At 43.5% G+C, this 21,788-nt stretch overlaps 1 protein-coding gene across 1 annotated transcript in view; it reads right to left on the reverse strand.

Moving 5' to 3' along the window:
* LOC114633588 (acyl-coenzyme A thioesterase 3) overlaps nt 1-21,788 on the reverse strand; it is a 71,275-nt gene that overhangs the window by 16,377 nt on the left and 33,110 nt on the right. The window lies entirely within an intron of this gene.

The raw sequence follows: 21,788 nt of genomic DNA on the forward strand, positions 1-21,788 counted from the left end.
CACGCGAGTCCGGAGCGGAGCCTGGCCTGCTGTGGAGCCGACCTGGTGGTCTCTAGGACCCAAGCAAGAGAGGAGCCAAGGTCTGTCAACAATTTGGGCACAGAGAGGTCAGAGGTCAGGCTTCGGGGCTGAGCCAGACTGTCGGATTCTGCTTCACGCCACTCCCACGTGCTGTTGTTAAAGTGATTGGTGATAATACCAAGTAAACGAGCCAAGACAAAGTACGATCCTTCCGTGGATTCGGCAGCTTTCTAAAAATACAAAACAGAACCAACAGCAAGAACTTTTTAATAAATTATAACTTTATACCCTTTTAGTCTTAAGACACTCAGCTTACAAAAACTTTCCCTGGATGCTACAGCCCCCAGCCCAGAAACTAAAATGCACAGGCAAATTGAGAGAGACAGCTGTTAGTCAGGGTTCTCTAAACGAGCAGAACTAACAGGATGAAGACACGTGCAGATGGAGACACGAAGACGGGTTTAATTAGAGTGAGTGGCTGACAGGTTGTGATTCTCATAGCTCAGCAATGGCTGCCTCCACAGAAAGGCCAAGGATCTGGTAGTTGTTCGGTCCAGAAGACCGGATGTCTCAGCAGTCCTAATCTGGTGCTGGAGTTCCAGGGACGCTCCAGAGAACTGCCAGTTGGAGGTCCTGTTGGGATCCTGAAGAAGAAGAAATGGCTCAGAATAGATGAGCTTGCCAGCAAGACTAAGGGCAAGCAGGCTAAAAGCAAAAACTCCCTTCTCCGTGTCCTTTTGTGTGGCAGAATGTGTGGCCCAGATTTAGGGTACGTCTTCTGATCTCAAATGATCTGGATTTAGGGTGAGTCTCTCACCTCAAATAATCCAATCAAGAAAATCCTTGGGGGTTAAAAGCACTGTCTGCTCTTCCGGAGTTCCTGAGTTCAATTCCCAGAAACCACATGGTGGCTCACAACCGTCTGTAATGGTATCCGATGACCCTTTTTTGGTGTGTCTGAAGACAGTGGCAGTGTACTTATATACATAAAAAAATAAATATTCATTTTAAAAAGAAAAAATCCTTCACAGGCATTCCCAGCTGCTTGGGGTTTAGTTGATTCCAGATGTGGTCAAATTGACAGTCAACATTAGCCGATCAGCGGCATCCTCTCCTTGCTGCAGTGCCCAGATTCAATGAAATGCAAATGGCTCTCTGGTACAGGATGGAGAGGCCACTGAAGTGGTTGCCTGCACCCACCTTTACTAGGGTTGCTATTAAGGGCTACTTGAAAGATCTAGGGTCTGAGCAGGTGTCAAGGGTGCCATAGAAAGTCCTCTGAGGGGAAGTTGGCTTCATCCAGTGTCCAGTGTGGTCAATGGCCTGATAAAATGGCACAGCCTGATATTATCCAGATATATGAGTGGTTATGGAGCCATCTGGCTTGGGTTTAGGATGTTTGCTGACATCCCACTAGATACACATAAGACAGATGTTCAAAGTGAAACTTCCAGAAGGAAGAGTGCAAAGGTAAGGCCCTGGCTGCCAACTGAGGCGATGGTCTGTCCCGTGGTAAATGTACTGGGACTGTGAAGACCATCCTCAAGTAACGCCAATAAAGGTGTTGTATGGAAATGACGGGGGCCAGGGTGTCAGATAGGTCACTGCACTGGGAACTAACAGACCAAATGGAGGGAGAAATGAGCTATCCTCGTCTCTATGAGTTACGGAGAAGCGACCATTGAGATTCCAGTCACCAAACGGGACTGAACTGTTTCTTGAGAAACAGGTTAATCACCAGAGTCCCTAAATAGGAATCACGTGACATTCGAATGAGGTTCCATGCGCATTTTCCTTACATGTTTAATCTTATCATCTTTTCTTTAAGTAACCTGAAGTTAAAAATGTCATTTCTTTTCTTCTGTTTCCCTGACTCCACTTTACTAAAAAACAAACAAACAAACAAACAAACAAAAAACTTTTGAAACGATAAAGCCTGTTTTCATTCTTTATTTCTGCTTTTATTAGTCTGCCTATAGCAACCACTTCTATTCAGCCTGATGAGAGCACACTGAAGAATGAAGTTCTAGAGAGTTCTATAGCATAAAGCCAATTTATATCTTTTAAGTTGTTCTGTGACAAAAATGGATAGCATCAGGGCGACTTTGAGAATTCTTATAAACATACAGTGTCAACTTCCCCTTGTGTGTTTGTTTATATGTGTGTGGGGGGAACGTGTTTGTGTGAGTGTGCATGCATGTGTCCGCTTGTGTGTGCAGAGGCTGGAGGTCGGTGTCAATGTCTTTTCAGATGGCTCTCTATTTACTGAGGCAGGTTTCCTTACACAACCTGAAGTCTGGGTTCTACTACTTTGGACAGCTAGCTTCTTCTGGGACCTCCTGTTTTTGCCTCTGGAGTTCTGGGCATGCACGTGAGCTCACACATTCACTAATTCTTCCGTGAGTCCCCGGGATCTGAATTCCAGTCCTCCTGCTTCCACACCAGGGTGTAATCCACGGAGCTATGTTCCCAGCCCAGTTGGCCTCTTTTTAACTCAAAACCATGTCCTTGTCTGTGACTCTGAGATAACATCTAAGGTATTTGAATTTTCTGAGAGCAGAAGGGCGTGGCTGGAGAAGGGACCCAGGCTCTTCATCTTTTGTCTGTCTGCAGCATGATGACAGAAGGAAGCTCAGCATGCTTCCTTTCAGTAGCCAGAGAGTCACCGCATGAATAAATGCTTTCCTCAAGAAAGCAGTAAGTTAACTTCAGAGAGACTCACAGTTCTTCTGTCAATGGTAATTCTAGATGTGGATATCTGTGTCCTGGTAAGATCTGAGCACTGTGGGAAGTCTGGTGAGAGTTAGAGAGATCCCTACTATGTATGCAAGATTTGTGAGGCTGAAAAAATGTTGTCAAAATAAAGAGGCCATAAGAACAATAAAATAACAGTCTCTGACAGGAATGGCCCGACTTGTAGGACCAGTGTAACCTGCCTGCTGCAGGTCCTTCCGCCTTTGTATTCTCAAGTACAGCTTTTAAAAAATGTGGTGGTTTCTGGGCTGGAGTGATGGCTCAGTGATTAAGAGCACTGGCTGCCCTTCCAGAGGACTTGGGTTTAATTCCCAGCACCACATGACAGCACACAACTGTCTGTAAGATCCAGGGGACTGGACACCCTCACACAAACACACATGCAGGCAAAACATCAATGCACATAAAATAAAAATAAAGTTATTTTTAAAATAAAATGTATCTTTAAAAAAAAAAAAAAAAAGGAGGGCTGGAGATGGCTCGGAGGTTAAGGGCACTAACTGCTCTTCCAGAGGTTCTGAATTCAATTCCCAGGAACCACAACCGTCGGTTGTGGTGGCTCACAACCGTCTGTAATGGGATCTGATGCCCTCTTCTGGTGTGTCTGAAGACAGCTACAGTGTACTCATATAAATCAATAAAAAAAAATAACAAATATGATTTAAAAAAAAACTGGCCGGGCGGTGGTGGCGCATGCCTTTAATCCCAGCACTTGGGAGGCAGAGACAGGCGGATTTCTGAGTTCTAGGACAGTCTGGCCTACAGAGTGAGTTCCAGGACAGCCAGGGCTACACAGAGAAACTCTGTCTCGAAAAACCAAAACAACCCAAAAAAACAAAACAAAAAAACACAAATAAATATGTAAAGCAAGAAGATGGAGGTTTCTCAGCCCACGCCACTGGACACACAATTTCTGCAGAGCAAACTGGTGTTGCATTTTGCATTTATTACTTTGGTCTTTTCCTCTGAGGCTCCTTGTTCTTTCTGTTATTGTTGTTGCTTTTTATTGCTGTTATTTTTGTTATTGTCTTTCTTTTTTTTTCCCTATTTTTCTGGTTTTGGTTCTTCAAGAAAGGGTATTTCTGTGTAGCCCTAGCTGTCCTGAGATCAAATGCATGTGCCAACACCACCCAGTTTTTGTTTTCTTTTGTGGTGTTAGAGATTGGACCTATAGCCACAAGCATGTTAGCCAAGGCTGTACCACTGAGCTATCCAGCCCCCACACTTATTCTGTAAGGGAGATGTAAGAATCAGCTTTGCCTGTCTGTGACAAACCACCTGAGCTACTCAGCTTATTAATACAAGGGAGAAAGGTTTCTCTTGGCTCATGGCTTCAGAGGTCTCATCCTACGGTACCTCGGTTTATTGATCTGGGTCTGTGGTAGCCATTACAGGACACCTATGGCAGGACAGAGCTGCCCCTTTCCTGGCAGCTGGGAAGCAGGAGAGGGTGAAATCTCCCTCGGGGGCATGCTCTGTGTGGCCTCTCCTCTTCCATCAGGCCCTACCTCCTAAGATTGTATGACCACCCAGTAATGCCACAGACTGGAAACTAAGTCTTTATGTAGCACATGGCCTTTGGAGAACACATGAGTGACAAACATAGTACAGGGCTGGAGACACTGCTCAGTGATTGAAAGCATTTATTGCTCTTGCAGAGGACCCAGGATGGGATTCCCAGCATCTGCATGGTGGTGGCTCATAACCATTTGTAACTCCAGTTCTACAGGGTCTGACATTTCTATTGACCTTCCAACGCGCCATGTTTGCTTGTGGTGCACATACATATACACAGGCATAACAGTCACAAAATAAAATACATAAACGAAGTGGAAGGCACAGTCTTCAAGGACAACCACTGCCAGTCTGGGTACAAAAGTCGTGTCATTATTGTGATGGGACGGACCCCTGTTGACTTTCCCAGAGCCCTGATCTTTAACTCACCTAGTTGGGTCCTTGCCAAGACCTTTGCCCCTGATGCAGCTGATACACAGGTTAAGAGATTAAATGTTTCCTGGACTATTGATTTACTTTTGTAATTTTATTGGCTAGCTAATAAACATTGCTATACAACTCTGCTGCGGACCTGTTATATAAACAGAATGAGACACTGACATAGGATTACATTATTTGCTATCTAATCTATCTATTGGAGAGAGAATCTCTTATAAGCAGCGCCTATCAATCAAAAAGCCTATGGCCAGTGAGCTGAGGCAGGGAATAGGAGGTGGGACACTGGCAAGAAGAGAGAGGATTCTGGGAAATAGGGTGAGAGAATCGCTCGGGAACTGAGGAGACAGACATAAACCAGCAGGTAGCTGAACTCAGTATAGAACACAGAGGGTTCTTCCTGGACCTGGACACATAAAGCTAAGGCGAGATAACTAACCATGTGGAAGAGATAGCATCGCTTACATGGGTTAAATAAGTTATGAGCTAGTTGGGGAATGAGCAGTAGCTTATGGCCTAGGCATTTATTAATAAATAATCTCAGAGTCATCATTCTGGGAGCAGGAGCTAGGAAGGGAAAAACAAATTTATTTTATTTTATTTTACAACCTATTTGTTCACTGCCAGCATCATCCTTTCCCTTCAATAGCACTGCTTCTAACTACTTGAAAGAAGACCTAAATATTTCAAAAAATAGTACATATATATATATATATATATATATATATATATATATGCACTCTACACACATACACACACATCTGGAATGATATTATTTGGGAGGTTTTTATACAAAATCCTATAGTTTAGGGTCATGAAAAATATCCTTATTCATCAGACACAGAAGCAGAGCATCTATTCTGAAACATCACATTCAAGGGCTGGGGGTGTGAATCAACAGTAGAGCCCTAAACAGCAAGCACAGGGCTAAGGGCTAGCCGCAGCACCACACATCAGTAATAAATAGTATAAGCTATACCACCTTTCAACATCCTGTAAGAAGCTCCACCCCCAAGTTCAGACTGGCCATTGTGCCCTGCCTTTCTCTTGGAACACTTTATTAAATGAGATAGTTGAATATTTCCTGTGGATTTCTGAGTATTTAACATTTTCCTTGAAAGTTGAAATGTGAAATATTCCAAGGTAAAAGTCCAAGGAGCAGGTCCCCCCTCCCCACCACAGTTCCAGGAAGGGTGAGCAGAGGGGCTTACTGCAGGTAAGTCCCCTGACAGCTGCCCTGTCCCTTGCTAGATTCAGCATCTTGATTGATATTCAAAGCATTCCCTCCTATTGGCAATGTAATTGTCTCTATTTATGACATCAGAAAGCTTCTTGACTTCAGATGTGAGACCTGACTTTAAAATCTGCTTCCTGGTTCTAACTCTGCTTATAGGGTTTAGGAATTACTAACAGTTTCTACTGTTAGTAATCTGTCAGAGAAAGGACTGGAGGAGCCCAGAATAATTAGGATGGACTAGTCTACAGGTGGAAAATTTTAGCAAAGATTAGTGTACAGGTGGATAATTTAGGACAGATTAGTCTATAGGTAGATAGTTTTAGCATGAGTTGGTCTACAGGTAGATAATTTTAGCATGGGTTGGTCTACCTGTGGATATTTAAAACCCTCAGAAAGAGTGAATAGAACCAGCATTTGGAACAGTATAAATGTTAGGCTTAGAGTAACCTATCCTAACCTGTTGACTTCAGGTTCTATTCCTGACACCCATATGGTAGTAGAGACCCAACTTTCACAAGTTGTCCTCTGACCTCTGTAGGCATACACCATGGCATGATACCCTCTTCTCCCCTGATAAAATAAAAAAGGAACAGAGAGTTCATTCTGTCTCACAGTTAAAGGGTACAGTCCACTATAACAGAAATGCAGAGGCAGCAGGAGCTTGAGGCAACTGGTTACACTGTATCTGCAATCAGGAAGAAGAGAGAGATGAATGAGTGCTCAGCCCACTTTCTCCTTTTTATACAATCCAGGGTCTCAGGGAATGGTGGCACACACAATGGTGGGCTTCCGGCCTCAGAAACCTAATGTGGAAACAGGTGTGCCAATAGCCTGGTCTCCCAGGTGATTCTAGAACTCAACAAGTTGATAGTTGATATCAACTGGCAAGCAAACCGGTCTTTACTAGAAGCAGAAGTAGATTCACTGCACTAGGCCTAAGCTTGCAGCATTTTCAAGATCGTTTTCTTTGTATTTATAACATCTGGCTGGGTTTATCGTGTGACACATATGAGATTTGGCCTTCTGACAGAAAGGCCAAGAATTTAGAAACTGTTCATTTCACAAGACAAGATGTCTCAGCAATTCCAACCTGATGCTGGAGTCCCAGGGACGTTCTAGAGAGCTGCTGATTCTTCAGTCTACATTGGAATTCCAAAAAAGTAGGTTCTGACTCCGGTGAAGGAATGCCTCTGCATTAGGGTAGATGAACTTGCCAGTGAGAGTGAAGACAAGCAGGCAGAGAGCAAAAGCTTCCTTCTCCTGTGTCCTTTTATGTAGGCTGCCACCAGAAAGTGGTTCAGCTTTATGGTGGGTCTTCCAACGTCCAAAGATCCAGTCAGTAAAGTCCTTCACAGGCACGCGCAGCTGCTGGAGTTTTAACTGATTCCAGATGTGGTTGAGTTGACAACCAACATTAGCCTTCACGGTGCCTTTGACATCAAACTTTCAGATGCATCTCTTCCGGTAGATTTGTACGATGCCACACAGCACTGATACGGAGGGAGGGAGGAATGATCCCTAATCGTATTATTCTGTGACTTCTCGAGGTCTGGCCTTAACCAGGAAGTAAGACAGATGAGAGCATGGTCATTTACCTCAGGTACAGAGTTTACTTAACTGTTCTATAGACCGAGGCTTCAGATAGCCCCTCTCAGAGGGTCCTTCCATTCTCCGTAGCAGAAAGCTCACCTGTCTTTCCTTTTATCAACAACACTCCTCTTGCACTTTAGCATATATTCTACCCTGTTGTCAACGGAGCATTAGACAACTGTTCTCTCACCATGAAAATAAAGTCACCCATCTTTAAACCTTCTCTGTGAGGGGCTAGAAGGGAAGATCATGCATAGGAGCACGAGCTGCTCTCCCAGAAGACCCACGTTCAATTCCCAGCATGCACATGGTGGCTCACGACTGCTTGTAATGTAATTCCAGTTTCAGGAGATCCAACACCCTTGCTCAGCTTCCTCAGGCACACACGGGATACAAAGCGTACACGCAGGCAAAAAGGAAATTAAGTGAATCTGTGAGTCAAATCCTTCACTAAAAAGAAAATGAAAGTCGGGCGGTGGTGGCGCACGCCTTTAATCCCAGCACTTGGGAGGCAGAGGCAGGCGGATTTCTGAGTTCGAGAGTTCGAGGCTAGCCTGGTCTACAGAGTGAGTTCCAGGACAGCCAGGGCTACATAGAGAAACCCCGTCTCGAAAAACCAAAACCAAAAAAAAAAAAAAAAAAGAGAGAGAGAAAAAAGAAAAAAAGAAAATGAAAAAACAAACAAACACCATAACTTCACCCCCTTCCGGACTTTGAAAACATAAATAATGGGAATGCTTTTTTAAAACTTTACTATGTTGTATAATATATGCCTGAATAATAAGCACGTGGTATCTTGGCAAAATGCATATTGATCAATAAAACTTCCATAAAGCTACACGTATACCTTTAATGCATCAAACATGAATTAATGTTATCTGGCCTCATCCTTAGTTTATGGAGAAATGTTCCTTACATTTGGGTAGGCTAGCTTAACGGGATCACATGGCTTTCAGAGTAGTCACCTGCTGGCTACAACGGAAGCTTTGGCAGCTGGCTCACAGCTCATTACCTTGAACTGCGTCAATTACCTGGTTGAATGCTTGTCCTGACTTTTACCCCATTTATAGCTGACACTTGGAAGTTTGAGTGCTGACAGGTTTCTACTGATTACTTTGATAATTGCGTTAGGATACCAACAATTAGGACCCGGTTGCTAGGCCAGACAACTGCTATAGAAACAGAATATAAGGTAACTGCTTTATCAACACTGACTATGCATGGCCAACGCCGTCTAGGTCTCCAAGATAATTCTGCCTCTAACCATGTGGAAGGGGAGGATTTAGATGTCAGTCTTTGGGAAGATGGTGATATCAGTTTCTCTATATTATAATGAAAAGTTAAGTCATTTTGGTAGCTGTTCCTCATTGTGTAGTTTAAGTCATGGAAAGAGCTGTGCCTAGCAAAAGACGCAGAGCATCTGATTCTTACAGTCACACTGAAGGTGAATGTTTAACTTACGTAAGACTCTCTTCTCTAGTTCAGTATCACTGATATGACCTGCTTCTCGCCTATGTTCTCTTAGCCTGAAATCAAATCAAATCAAATCAATATCAAATATGTCCCCTGGCTTATCAGTACTCAGCCTTTTATCGTTAAGAGTTGAAATGTTTCAAAGGTCTCCAAAAAGAAACTTATGGTCACTCCTGCCCCTGTGATCCAGAGAGCTAACTGAGCAGGGCTTTGTCTGCAGCCGACTTCCCTATCCATGCCTTTCTCCCTTACCATGGTCCACTTCTTCATGGAGATAGTATCCAAAGGCAGCATGTCCCCTTTCGCTTGTAGCAGGGAAAGGGACTTCCATTATTTTACAGAGGAATCACCACATTGCAAGTATCAACCTAAATAACGAACACGGAGTCTCCAGGGCGTACTGGTCTCTATATGGAATAGAACAGCAGGGCAATGGAAACATTCCTGCCACAGGAAACTGATTCTACTCAAGGATACCGAAGCAAGGGAAAGATTATCAAGATAAAAGGGAGTGTAACATAAGATAAGCAACCCTTGAACACAGAACTACGACCAGAAATGTCTAGCCTGACTTTGACACTGAGCAACACAGATGGGGAGACATTATTGAAGAATCATTATTCTGGGTGTGGTGTTGAACATCTATAATCCCAGAGACTGAAGCAGGTGGATTCTTGTGAGTTCAAGGCCAGCCTGGTCTGCATAATGAGTTCCAGTCCAGCTAGGGCTACATAGTGAGACCCTGTCTCAAAAAACAAATTATTGGGCCAGAGAGATGGCTCAGTGATTAAGAGCACTGACTGCTCTTCCAGAGGTCCTGAGTTCAATTCCCAGCAACCACATGGTGGCTCACAACCATCTGTAATGGGATCTGATGTCCTCTTCTGGTGTGTCTGAAGACAGCTACAATGTACTCATATAAATAAAATAAATCTTTAGAAAAAAACAAATTATTATTGTTATTGTTGTAATGATGCCTTTTCTTTGCACTAGGTTGTGAGGACCTTTTAGAGTCTTGTTAGATAGTATCAGGCAACTGTGTGTGAGAACCCTTCTTTTATAGCCTCCTGGTTGCTTATTTAATTACTTAGAACTGACACATGAAGCTTCAATTTGATTCTAAGAACTTTCAAATTTACCTCTTTTACTTTTTATTATTGTTCTAAATTATTGTTTGCATTTTTCGTGATGCCTGTATTTATAGCTTTGTGACTCATGTGTCTGGTACCCACGGAGGTCAGAGAGTGTGTCAAATCCCCTGGAACTGGGGTTACAGACAATTGTGAGTGCTGGGAATTGAACCAGGGTTCCCCAGGGCGAGCAGCCAGTGCTTTTAACTGCTGAGCCCCTGACTGTAAGATTTTTCACTATATCATTGTCCTTCCAAGTTAAGAAAAATGAGAAAAAAGGTTCAAGAGTCTGTCTTATTATGACATAGTCTTGTTCTTACATTGATTGCTCATCTGTGTTTACAGCTTACACGTCTTGGTTTATGATGCTGGAAAATCTGATGAGCTTTCTATGTGTTCTCTTTTAAAGATTTATTTATTTATTATATATGAATACACTGTAGCTGTCTTCAGACACACCAGAAGAAGGCATCAGATCTCATTACAGATGGTTGTGAGCCACCATGTGGTTGCTGGGAATTGAACTCAGGACCTCTGGAAGTGCAGTCAGTGCTCTTAACCACTGAGCCATCTCTCCAGCCCCTCTATGTGTTCTCATAGCAGGAATGAAGTCGGTCCCTTGCAATTTCTTTCCAACTGTCCACCTTTGTCTTACAAGCAAGGCCTTAGGAAAGTACAGCTTCTGTTCCGAGTAATTTTATTGCAGAAACCAGAATTGGAAGAATCTGTAAGAATTTAAGACCTGCTCTTATCTATAGATAGATAGTTTTAAAACCTCCAAAACAATGAATGGAGAGCCAATAAGTGCATGTGCTGTGATTGACCATGGAACGGAACCAGCCTAATAGAGAAACTGTGCTTGCCAGATAGCAGGGCTATAGGAATGGGGCCGCCCAAGGCCATTGGGACCCAGATGATGCCACACAACGTTCTGGGTATGCAGCCACAAGGTTTGTGTTCACCCTGCTCGCTTTAGCCTTTTGGTCCGATCTTTCTTTGTTGTTCGTGTTCCTTTAGAACGGGACTGTTTCCTCTGTGCTGTTTTACATATTGTAAATAACTTGTTTTTTCAGTTATAGGAGTTCACAGTTATGAGTTGCTTTGGATATCAGAAGAGGGTTTGGACATTTTAACCATGATAATTCTGTTAAGGCTGTGAAGACTTTTGAAATTGGAGTGACTAGATTTGCATCATGAGATAGCCATGAGCGTGCAGAAGAGCATCATGGCTTAATGTGACTCATCCAACATGGGCTCCTGTGTTTGAAAACTTGGTACCCGGCTGGTGCTGCTGTTTTGGGAGGCTGTGGAATCTTTGAGAAGAGGGGCCTGCCCAAAAGCAGTAGATCACCCGGGTGGGGTGGGTGGGATCATAGCCCGGCATCTTCCAGCCTGAGCTGTATGTATCCTAATGTCTGAGGTGTGAGCTTCTGTACTGTGGCTTCTGCCTGATGTTATATTTTCTATACTTTGGTAGACTGTAACCTCCCACACTATGGTCCCAAATAAATCTCATTTAAAGTTGCTTCTATTGGTGACATCAACGAGGAGAATAACTGATACAACTGTCTACCCACCATAACCGTGAGAAATGTTTGCTATAGCTGTCCATGGCAAGGGCACAGTGAGGAGGTGGCTCCACAGTTAAAGCACTTGTCACAAGACCTCAGGAGTATGGATCCCTAGAACCTATATAATTAATGCCAGGTGGGCATGGGGACCTCAATTGCAGCCTACGAAGGAGGAGACAGGGATCCCAGGAAGTGAGCTGCCCTATTGATGAGCACTGGACTTGCTTGAGGGACTCTGCCTCAAAGAATAGGGTAGAAAAACAATAGAAAATTTGTGACGTTGTCCTTAGACCTTTATAGACACATATGCACTATGTACCTGCTTCCACACTTATACGCACACATATACATAAAAAGAAAGAAAGAAAAGAATGTGTGGTGGATGCTATAAAATCAAGTAGTTAGTGGGATAGAGCCTCTTGTTTTTGCATTGATCTGCGACTCTGGTGTCTCATTCAGGGGCATCTCGAAGTAAGTACCACTGGCCGAGGGTTCGGGGTCTTACCTTATCATCATCATCTTTATCACCACCATCCTCATCATCATCATCATCAGTAGTTTTTCAGACAGGTTTCTCTGTGTAGCCCTGGCTATCCTGGAACTCTCTCTGTAGATGAGGCTGGCCTCGAACTCAGACACCTGCCTGCCTCTGTCTCCTGAGTGCTGGAATCAAAGATGTGGACCACCACTGTCCAGGAGGAATGTATTACATCTCTGAAACCAAGAACATGCAGGAGAAGATCTGATAGGGACATAAAACTTGGAGAAACACTAAACCCTGGGTGGTTAAACATACTGTTTACAGCTTCTTCAAAATATTCCAGCCAGATGGTCCCCGTGCTTTCGGGGAGGTCATCACAGTTATAAAAAGCTGAAGCCATCGTGGTAAAACCCTTCCCAACCATCCTAGCCACCCTTCAGTGGCCACCTCCAACTCCAAAATGGTTCACAACCCAAGGATGGGGCCCTGGTTCTGAGGAAGAAACCAAACCAAAGCTAAACATTACTTTTGAAATGAATAAAAAAAAAAAAAAATAAGCACACGGAAACTCTTTGCAATGGCATCAGAAGGCATTTGTTGCTTTTTTTATTTCTGAAAATCAAAATTTCATGCAAGACTTCTAGTCTTCTAACATCCAGAGAGTAAACTTGGCTAAAGAAGGGACCCAGGTAACCTGGGTTCTCCGGCTCTGGACCCTGGACTAGACACAGACCACACCCAAACACCAGTTTCTGTACACAAACAGATCCTTTGTTAAACAAGACAAGGAGATCAAAACAGCAGCAAAAAGCTTTGTAGGTGTTAACTTTACCAGGTGGGGAGGGTTGGGGAGTAGAGGGGGGGAGATCTGTGTCAGAATGAGCTAGGAAGGGTTGGTAAATTCTGATTTGGGCACACAATTAAGATAGTCAATGGGGGAATTGCTGGACCTTGATGTTTTGGTAGTTGGAGCTCTGTGACCAGCCTCAGGAATGAGTCAGGCATGAGGAAGTGGCCAAAAAAGGGCACAGACCTTGGTGGCTAGCTTTAGGAAAGTAATCAATCATGTTTAGCAAGGCAGAGGAAAAGGGGGGCGGGAAGGGGGTGACAAGACCTGCTGGCGCTACAGTTTGCCATGCTCAAACCCGCAAGCATCCTTCAGTTAAATCTCTATTTCCTTTTGTTACTCAAAATCTCAAATCTCCATGGATACTTACAAAGACTAGTTGGTATTTTTGACATTAAAAACATTTTACAAATGAATTATAACAAGGAAAATGCTGTCCTCCCCTTCCCCACAAACAGGACAAAGCCAGTTATCACTAAGGAGGCGCCGCAATCGGAAACATCACATGTTGCCGGTATGATATAAAACCATGGAGTCTATCGAAACCAGTAGGCAGTAGGCTCACAAGTCAAACCTATTCTTACCCATATGACTCATATTCTTACCCATAAGACATTACTCTAGGCAAGAGTATTTACCCAAGAGAAAAGAAAAACTGTGTTCACATAGCTGAGCATGGCAGCACATTTAATCCCAGCCCTCAGGAAGTAGAGGGAGTCTGAGTTTGAGGCCAGCCTGGTCTACAGAGCAAGTTCCAGAGTAGCCAGGGCTACACAGAGAAACCTTGTCTCAAAAAATCATAAATAAATAAATTTTAAAAAACAAAAAGAAAACCTGTGTTCACCCAAAATCTTGTATTCAAGTGTTGGCAGCAACTTTCTTCATAATATTCAGGCTGCAAACAAAGACAAAGTCCTCCACCTGGTGAATGGATACAAACTGTCCTCCATCTGTAGAATGGGGCATTATGAAGAAACAGAAAGGCCTGATGGGTAAAAGGGGCCCTAAGAAACTTCAAATGAGTTCTTCTAAGTAACGAGAATGGACTCCAAAGGCTGTATACTCGTTCTGCATGATGTTATGTGTTAGAATTCGAGCGCAGTTTGGACAGACAACACCAAAGCCGATCCGATCCGGTTCCAAGGGAAGGGGTTTATTTGGGGAAGAGAGTGGGAGAGAGGAACGGGAAGATGGCGAGTGAAGAGAAGAGGAAGAAGAGGAGTAGAGGATAGAGGCCGGCCATGACCACGTGGAGAGAGGGGGAAGAGAAGGGGGGAGGAGAGAGGACAACCTGCAGGTGCTCAGGGTTGAGGAGCAAGCGAGAGAGGAGGGGCCAAGCAGCCCCTTTTATAGTGGGCAGGGTTACCTGCCTGTTGCCAGGTAACTGTGGGGCGGAGCGTACCTGGCTGTTGCCAGGTGACTGTGGAGGTGGAGTTTAACAGATTGCTAACATTATGTACTAGAAATTTTCACCACATCTTTCTGTTTTTGTTTTTCGAGACAAGGTTTTCCTATGTAGCCCATGCTGCCCTGGAACCTGCTCTGTGGACCAGACTAGCCTTGAACTAAGAACTCCACCTGCCTCTGCTAACCGAGTGCTGGGATTAAAGGTGTGCACCACCACTACCGGGCTTTCACCTCATCTTTAAGAAAGATTGACTTTAACCCGTTTAAAGAATGGCCCAGGAAGCACCAGGTGGACAGCACTCTGCTAAGGAATAGTCAGTACTAGACTAGATGCCACAGTTCCTACGTCTGTCTCTCCCTCGACTGCGTCTCAAGCATGTGCGGACGTCTCTTTGCTTTCCTTATGGTACTACCATTTACAGGCATACCTTAAACACTTTTTTTTACCTACACTGTGAATTTTATTGTAGTGGTAGTTGATTAATCTGCTCTACTCCCCTGGCGGCAGTGTGTGCATGCGTGTGTGCGCGCGCACACACACACACACATACACACAGCCTTCTATTTTAATATGCCTTAAACAGCACAATGGCTGCGCTACTCCTAAACTTCCACATTGCTAATACTGCCCCTCCAATATTCCTGAGTTATTACTAACTAAAATCTATTTCCATCTTTGCTACCCCAGACCCAAATGGGGGGCGGGAGGGGTGGGGCTGGGGCCGCTCTTCCCAGGCTGTTACATGGCTGGCACCCGTTTTCTACAGCTCTCAAGCCTGCATCTTATTCCTTTCCTGGCATGGCGATTCTAAATCCTCTTCTTTGTTCTCCCTGCCCATGAATCCCAAAGTCCCGCCTCTGTCTCCCTACCCAACTATTAGCCACCGGCAACTTTATTTACCAGTTAGAACCAGTTGGGGCAGGCACCCTAAGTATCTCACATTTGAGATTCTCATGCAATTTGGAAACCCATAATGCAAGTGTTAAACCAAATCCACGACATTTTATCTCAGTGGGTGATACTGGACGGCTGTCATGGGATTTGATTGTTTGCTCTAACAGAGCTTTGGAGAGTCCTTGGGTTGATTCTTACAGCTATGGCTCAATTGCTTGGACTACCGGAAGTGCACCTCCCTTGCACTTCCGCTCAATTGCAGGTGGATATTTGGGCTGCTTCCACACAATAGGACTCCTGTACTGCAAACAAACAGAATTCCAGACCCATCTAAGTAAACGCTAATCGCTCCCAGCCCAACTGAAACATTTGAAGAGCTCTGTTTTTTTTCTACAAGCTTCAACAACAAACGGTAAGGTTAGATGTCTGGACTTCTGTCACTCTTGATGCTGTGATGAACTTTGCAGTTTTATTTCGTAATTCTTTGATCAGTGTGTAGGTTAAATAAGTCCCCACCACCACTTCATTGGATACTAGCTCTTCATATAAGAACACCCAATAATTTCATACGATTTCCTGATGGGAGGTGTCTCTCTCCCACCGTAACTGCTCATCTATGTAAACCTAAGCATTCTGTGAGAATGGGAGAAAAAGAGCAAAACAAGAAACATTATCAGTGTTTTATTTTGTGTGTGAGTATGCAGGGACTACAGCACCTCGCGGAGGTTGGTGGGTCTCAGGGATCGAACCCTCAGCTTTGATGGCAGTTGTCTTTACCAGCTGATCCATCTGGCTGGCACCGTTATGTGGAGGGTGTCAGAACCTTTAAGAGTTTTTTTCTTTTTTTTCAAGATTTATGTAAATATAAAATCATTTCAGTGTTGGGGTGATCTTTTTTGTATACTGTGTAAAGATTTGTATTGTTCAAATGCTAATTTCTGTGTCCAGCAGAGAGTTTAGTGGAGACTGGGCTTTGGTATTGTTATTTATATGGTTAGATCATATTTTGTAACCACTCCGTCTCTCATCTTCTGATTGGTTTAATAAAAAGCTGGTGGCCTATATAGCAAAGCAAGAGAGAATAGGCTGCACTTCCCAGAGAGTTAGAAAAGAGTCAGGCCCAGGAGAATTGGTCAGCCAGACACAAGAAAAAGCAGGTGCAGGGACTAGAGACAGAGAGGCAATGGGCCACCTGGCAGGACATTGTTGTTGGTTTAGAACAGCTGAGAATCTGCCCAGCTACAGTACCAACGTTTATAATAAATATAAGTCTATGTCTTTATTCAGAGCTGAGGCAGGGCATAGAAGGACCATGGGGCAAAACTTCAAAGAAAAAGTTTAGAAACATGGTAACTGAACACAACACTCTGGGAGGTTTTTCCTCTCTGTCCACATAGCATGGTTAATAGGGTCTGTCTCCCTCAGATTCTTCCTCCTCCACACCCTCAACACTCAAGCTTACCCGATGGACTGAGGCTTCTAAAGGTTTATCTTGTCATGATAGTTTGTCTAAATTATCCTGAAATTCACAACTATGTTTTTGTCCCAAGCCACTGGACTTGGGCATTCAGTGTCTTCTGAGGAATGTAATATTGAAATAGGAAATTGAGGTCCTATGTCTTTTCCTTCAGTGAGGTTAGTTTAAATGGAAGGTATGGTTCTCCTCGCAGCCACTGGCTGCCTGGGCACAGAGACATTGTGCAGCTAAGCCTGCTCTTGGCTCACTTCCCAGAGCTTAGGTTCGGGTACCTAAGCTTCTGTTCTGGGTGAACAGAAGTCACCCAGTTGAGAGTTTGCCATGAACTTTACCCCAGTTGCAACTCACCCGGAACGCTGGGAGGGTAACCCTATCAGGTGCCTCTGGTGACTTATCAACAGTGTAATGTTATGAAATCAGGATGCCTGACCAGGTTCCCGGGTCAGCACTGGTTATATGGACATAATGGAATGTCGGCTTCTGAAATGGTTGTACCCATCTGCATCCCTAACAGCTATGCCAGTTCTTACTGTTCATGGCTGTTGATGGTTGCTGTTGCCTGCCTTAGATTTTAGCTATTCCAATAGCTGCATAGCTCGTTTCAACCTGTAAATCCTTGATCATTTATGACGGTCAGCATTTTTTCATGTGCTCACCTGCCATCACTATGTCTTCATTTGTGAGCTATCTGCCTATACCTGGTACCTAATTTCTAACTGGGCTCTTTCTTTTTCGTTGAGTTTTAAGAATTAATTATATGTTATAGATATATGTCATTAATTACATACTTATTTTACAATTGTTTTCAGTTTGTGGTTTTTATTTTTCCTCTCTCTCTCTCTCTCTCTCTCTCTTTCTCTCTCTCTCACACACACACACACAAAATACTAAAAATGCATTTCTAACCCCTCAGTTTTGTTTATAACTTTATTGAGCTTGACTCCTTGCAAAACCTGCTGGATTTTGCCAACAATTAAAACTTACAGGATAAAAAGGGTCCCCTTTAACTTGACCAGTTTGCATACACCAGATTTTGAATTTTATGGATATGCCTGTCTTAGTTAGGGTCTTACTGCTGTGAACAGACACCATGACCAAAGCAACTCTTATAAGGACAACACTTAATTGGGGCTGGCTTACAGGTTCAGAAGTTTAATCCATTATCATCAAGGTAGGAGCACGGCAGTGTCTGGAGCATGACAGCATCCAGGCAGACATTGTGCAGGAGGAGCTGAGAGTTCTACATCTTCATCTGAAAGCCGCTAGGAGAAGACTGTCTACCAGGAACTTATAAATGTCTAGGTTTTAATTGCTTAACAGAATGATTGACACGAAGACTTATGCAGGGGCGGATACTTTCTCAAAAGGGAGCTGTATTATCCTTGTACATAAAGGAAAACAACTTTGTTATCAACGATGAAATCCAAGATTTCAAACAAAACTTAGAATTTAAGATGTCTTGCATGCTCTCACCACCAGCTCCATAGCTTCTAATATGTATGCTTCTTCCTTAATAATATCAGTATTTTTTTCTTTTAAAGATATCATTATTATATAATAGAATATTAATAATATGCCTTTGATGCCATAATGAGATGTATCAGGTCCATAATTTGAGTTTCAGTTCATGCTGACAGCAAGCTGGTCATCATGGAGATTCTCCTTCCCTCAGCAACCCCACCGCCGTCTCTCCCTGACAGACAGCTCTCTTTCATTCTTATCAGTCAACCAAATGCCTTAAGATCTTTCACCTGGGAATTTTGTTTTTCGAGGAAAAAATCAATTATGATACCCAACCCAGAAAGGCAAACCTGTACGTTTTGATATGCTTGCATTTAATGGCTATGTATTTAATGGATTTGAACTACATTTTTCTAGCCCAGTGTTTGCCAAACATTAACTTAAGATGAGGTAAAAATGACTCCCTGGTCCTCCTGTCTGTCACCATGTGGGCTATTGACAGCCTCCATCTGTCCTCAGAGGCTCTATGGACCACCTGTACTTAGATGTCTCTCTAATATCCCTTTTTAAAAAACTGTTTTGATGGGCTGGAGAGATGGCTCAGTGGTTAAGAGCACTGATTGCTCTCCCAGAGGTCCTGAGTTCAATTCCCAGCAACCACATGGTGGCTCACAACCATCTGTAATGGGATCTGATGCCCTCTTCTGGTGTTTCTGATCATAGCAACTGTGTACTCGTATTCATAAAATAAATAAATCTTAAAAAAAAAATTTAAAAAAAAAACTGTTTTGATGAATTTGCTACTTTTTTAACTGTTTCAACAAACAAACTCTAGCTTTCTTTAGTGCCTCATGAAAAACTCATGAGTAATTGAATTTTAATTGCTGAGTAAGAATTAAATAAGGAGAGAGGATAATAGTTTACTTAAGAACATCTCATCATTAATAAAACTGTATTATGTTTTGTAAGGCATGACTACATCCTCCATGCCCAGGAGGCTGAGGCAGAAGAATTGTAGGAAGAAGGGAGGAAGGGAGGGAGGGAGGGAGGGAGGGAGGGAAGGAGGGACAGAGGCTGCAGCAGAGCCCTGTTGACATGAGATACCAGGTTACCTACCCAAAGCTGGCTATTGTTCCAATATATCCAGGTTTTTCCCCCCTCACACTCTTCTGTCATAAAAATACTGAAAATAAAATCTGCTCTTTCCGCCCCCTCCCCCCCAGACCCCTACAGCATGAAACTGAAAAAGTCTGACCCAGATTTTAGAGAAATCGCGGTTTGGAAAACGATTGTACCCATTACATGGACTACAGAGAAACTTCAGCAGAACCAACCACCGGCCACAACTGGGAGAAAGCCTGCTTCTGCTTCTACCAGAAGCTCCTTAGAGCCCAGGGGGCAGGAGTCCCAATGATGGCATCCTGGATGCAGCAGCTGAGTGTAGGGTTGTTCCTGGCAGAGGGTTGATGGGGTGCAGGATATTCTACTGTGATCTTCTCCCATATTTCTTCCTACGAACTTCACAAGACCTTGTTTCAAAGCTCCTTCCCTATACCAAAGGAACCTCACCAAGAAAAAACAACCCAAGGAAAGGAACCTCTTGGCGTTAGTAACACATCTCTGTCATCTCGAGACTTGAGAAGCTGAGGCACGAGGGTGTCAAGTTCTAGTTCAACCTGGACTATAACAGAGCAAAACCCTATATAAGGGAGGAGAGTGGGAAGAGAGAGGGGAAGGAATCTTCCTCACCTGGACACAGAACCAGAAAAGAATCTGAGCATGTTTCTGTGCTGGTTATGGGTTTTGCCAAGGTTATCTGGGAAAGGGGAACCTCAGTTGAGAAAATGCCTCCATCAAATTGTCTGGGGGTTACTCCTCCTCTTCCTTCTCTTCTTCTTCCTTCTCTTCCTCTTCCTCCTCCTCCTCCTCCTCTTCCTCCTCCTCCTTCTCCTCATCCTCATCACTGACTGACATGGGAGAGCCCAAAACTTCAGGTGGTGCCACTACTGGGCAGGTGGTCCCGGGTATTTTAAGAAAGAAGGCCGAATAAACCGTAAAGAGAAAGCCAGTGTGCAGCACTCCTCCATAACCTCTATTCAGTTCCTGCCTCCAGGTTCCTGCCTCTGAGTTTCTGCCCTGGCTTCTTTCAGGAAGGACTGTTGTGTGGAAGTATAAGCCAAGTAGACTTTCCTCCCCGAGCTGCTTCTGGCCATGGTGTTTGATGACAGCAATAGAAACCTAACGAAGACACCTTCCTAAATCCCTCCCCTCCCACTCGATTACCACCAGGTCATACTCCTTTCCTGCAAATGCGCCTCAACTATGAACTTTCCATCACACTGGGCTTTAAAATGCACAGGTTCCCATGCGGCTTTGAGCATTTCCGAAGGCTCTCGTATCACTTTTACCAAATGAGTTTATATGTTTTCCCTTAACTGCCTGTCTTGTGTTATAGGGGATCAACCATGAACCTAGCAATGGGTAAAGAAATGTCTCCTATGCTGACCATCAGCTGACTGGCAGATGGCTGTGGCCTAAATGTGCGGGGATGACAGCGTTTGCTCACACACATCCTCTCCCTTGTCTTGTAGACAGGTCTGAAGGTTGACACACATGGAATTCCTGAAATCTGTTTCCTTCCACAGCTGCTCTGTTGCCTTCTGGACTAAATGTCCACTGTCCCCTGTGTCTCCATGACAGAACTCATCACATGAAGTGAAGGGTTCTTTTCCCAATGTTGGTTTGCTTTGTAAAATTGATGTCCTTGTTAGATGTGTGCACACATGAAGGAGGAAAGAAAGAAAGAAAGAAAGAAAGAAAGAAAGAAAGAAAGAAAGAAAGAAAGGAGAGAGAGAGAGAAAGAGATAAAGAAAGAAGGAGAGAGAGAGAGAAAGAAAGAGATAAAGAAAGAAAGAAAGAGATAAAGAAAGAAAGAAAGAGATAAAGAGAGAGAGAGAGATAAAGAAAGAAAGAAAGAAAGAAAGAAAGAAAGAAAGAAAGAAAGAAAGAAAGAAAGAAAGACCTTAGTTTTGCTGCAGCCTATATGTGTATTAGGCATCTGAAAAGGATGCCCTGAAAACCACCCATAAGCCACTTAGGGAGGGAAGATGGAGTGGGAACACTAGCCCAAGAATTGAACCACACAATTTTAAGTTACACAAGTGTGCTTATGAATGGTTGCTTTTTATTCCAGGCACTATTTCTTGAATAGCTACAGTTTCCATATAACATGCTTTGTTCTTACAGCATGCTGGATTGAACCCAGGAACTTGCATGAGCCAGTCAAGGACTCTACAATGGAACTACATTACCAGCCCTTGAATCAGCACTGTTTTGATACTAAAATTAATTTTTAAAAATGTAAACCTAAAGCAGTTATATGTTCAGATGAAGTAATTGAACTGATATTCTTAATGTATTTGTACCTTTCCCCCCAAACCACCATACGATAGGTTATATTTTAGGGGACACTCCCTAACTCTTACTACCCAACT

Source organism: Grammomys surdaster, unplaced genomic scaffold, assembly GCF_004785775.1.
Source record: "Grammomys surdaster isolate TR1022 unplaced genomic scaffold, NIH_TR_1.0 721, whole genome shotgun sequence".
NCBI classification, from domain to species: Eukaryota; Metazoa; Chordata; class Mammalia; order Rodentia; family Muridae; genus Grammomys; species Grammomys surdaster.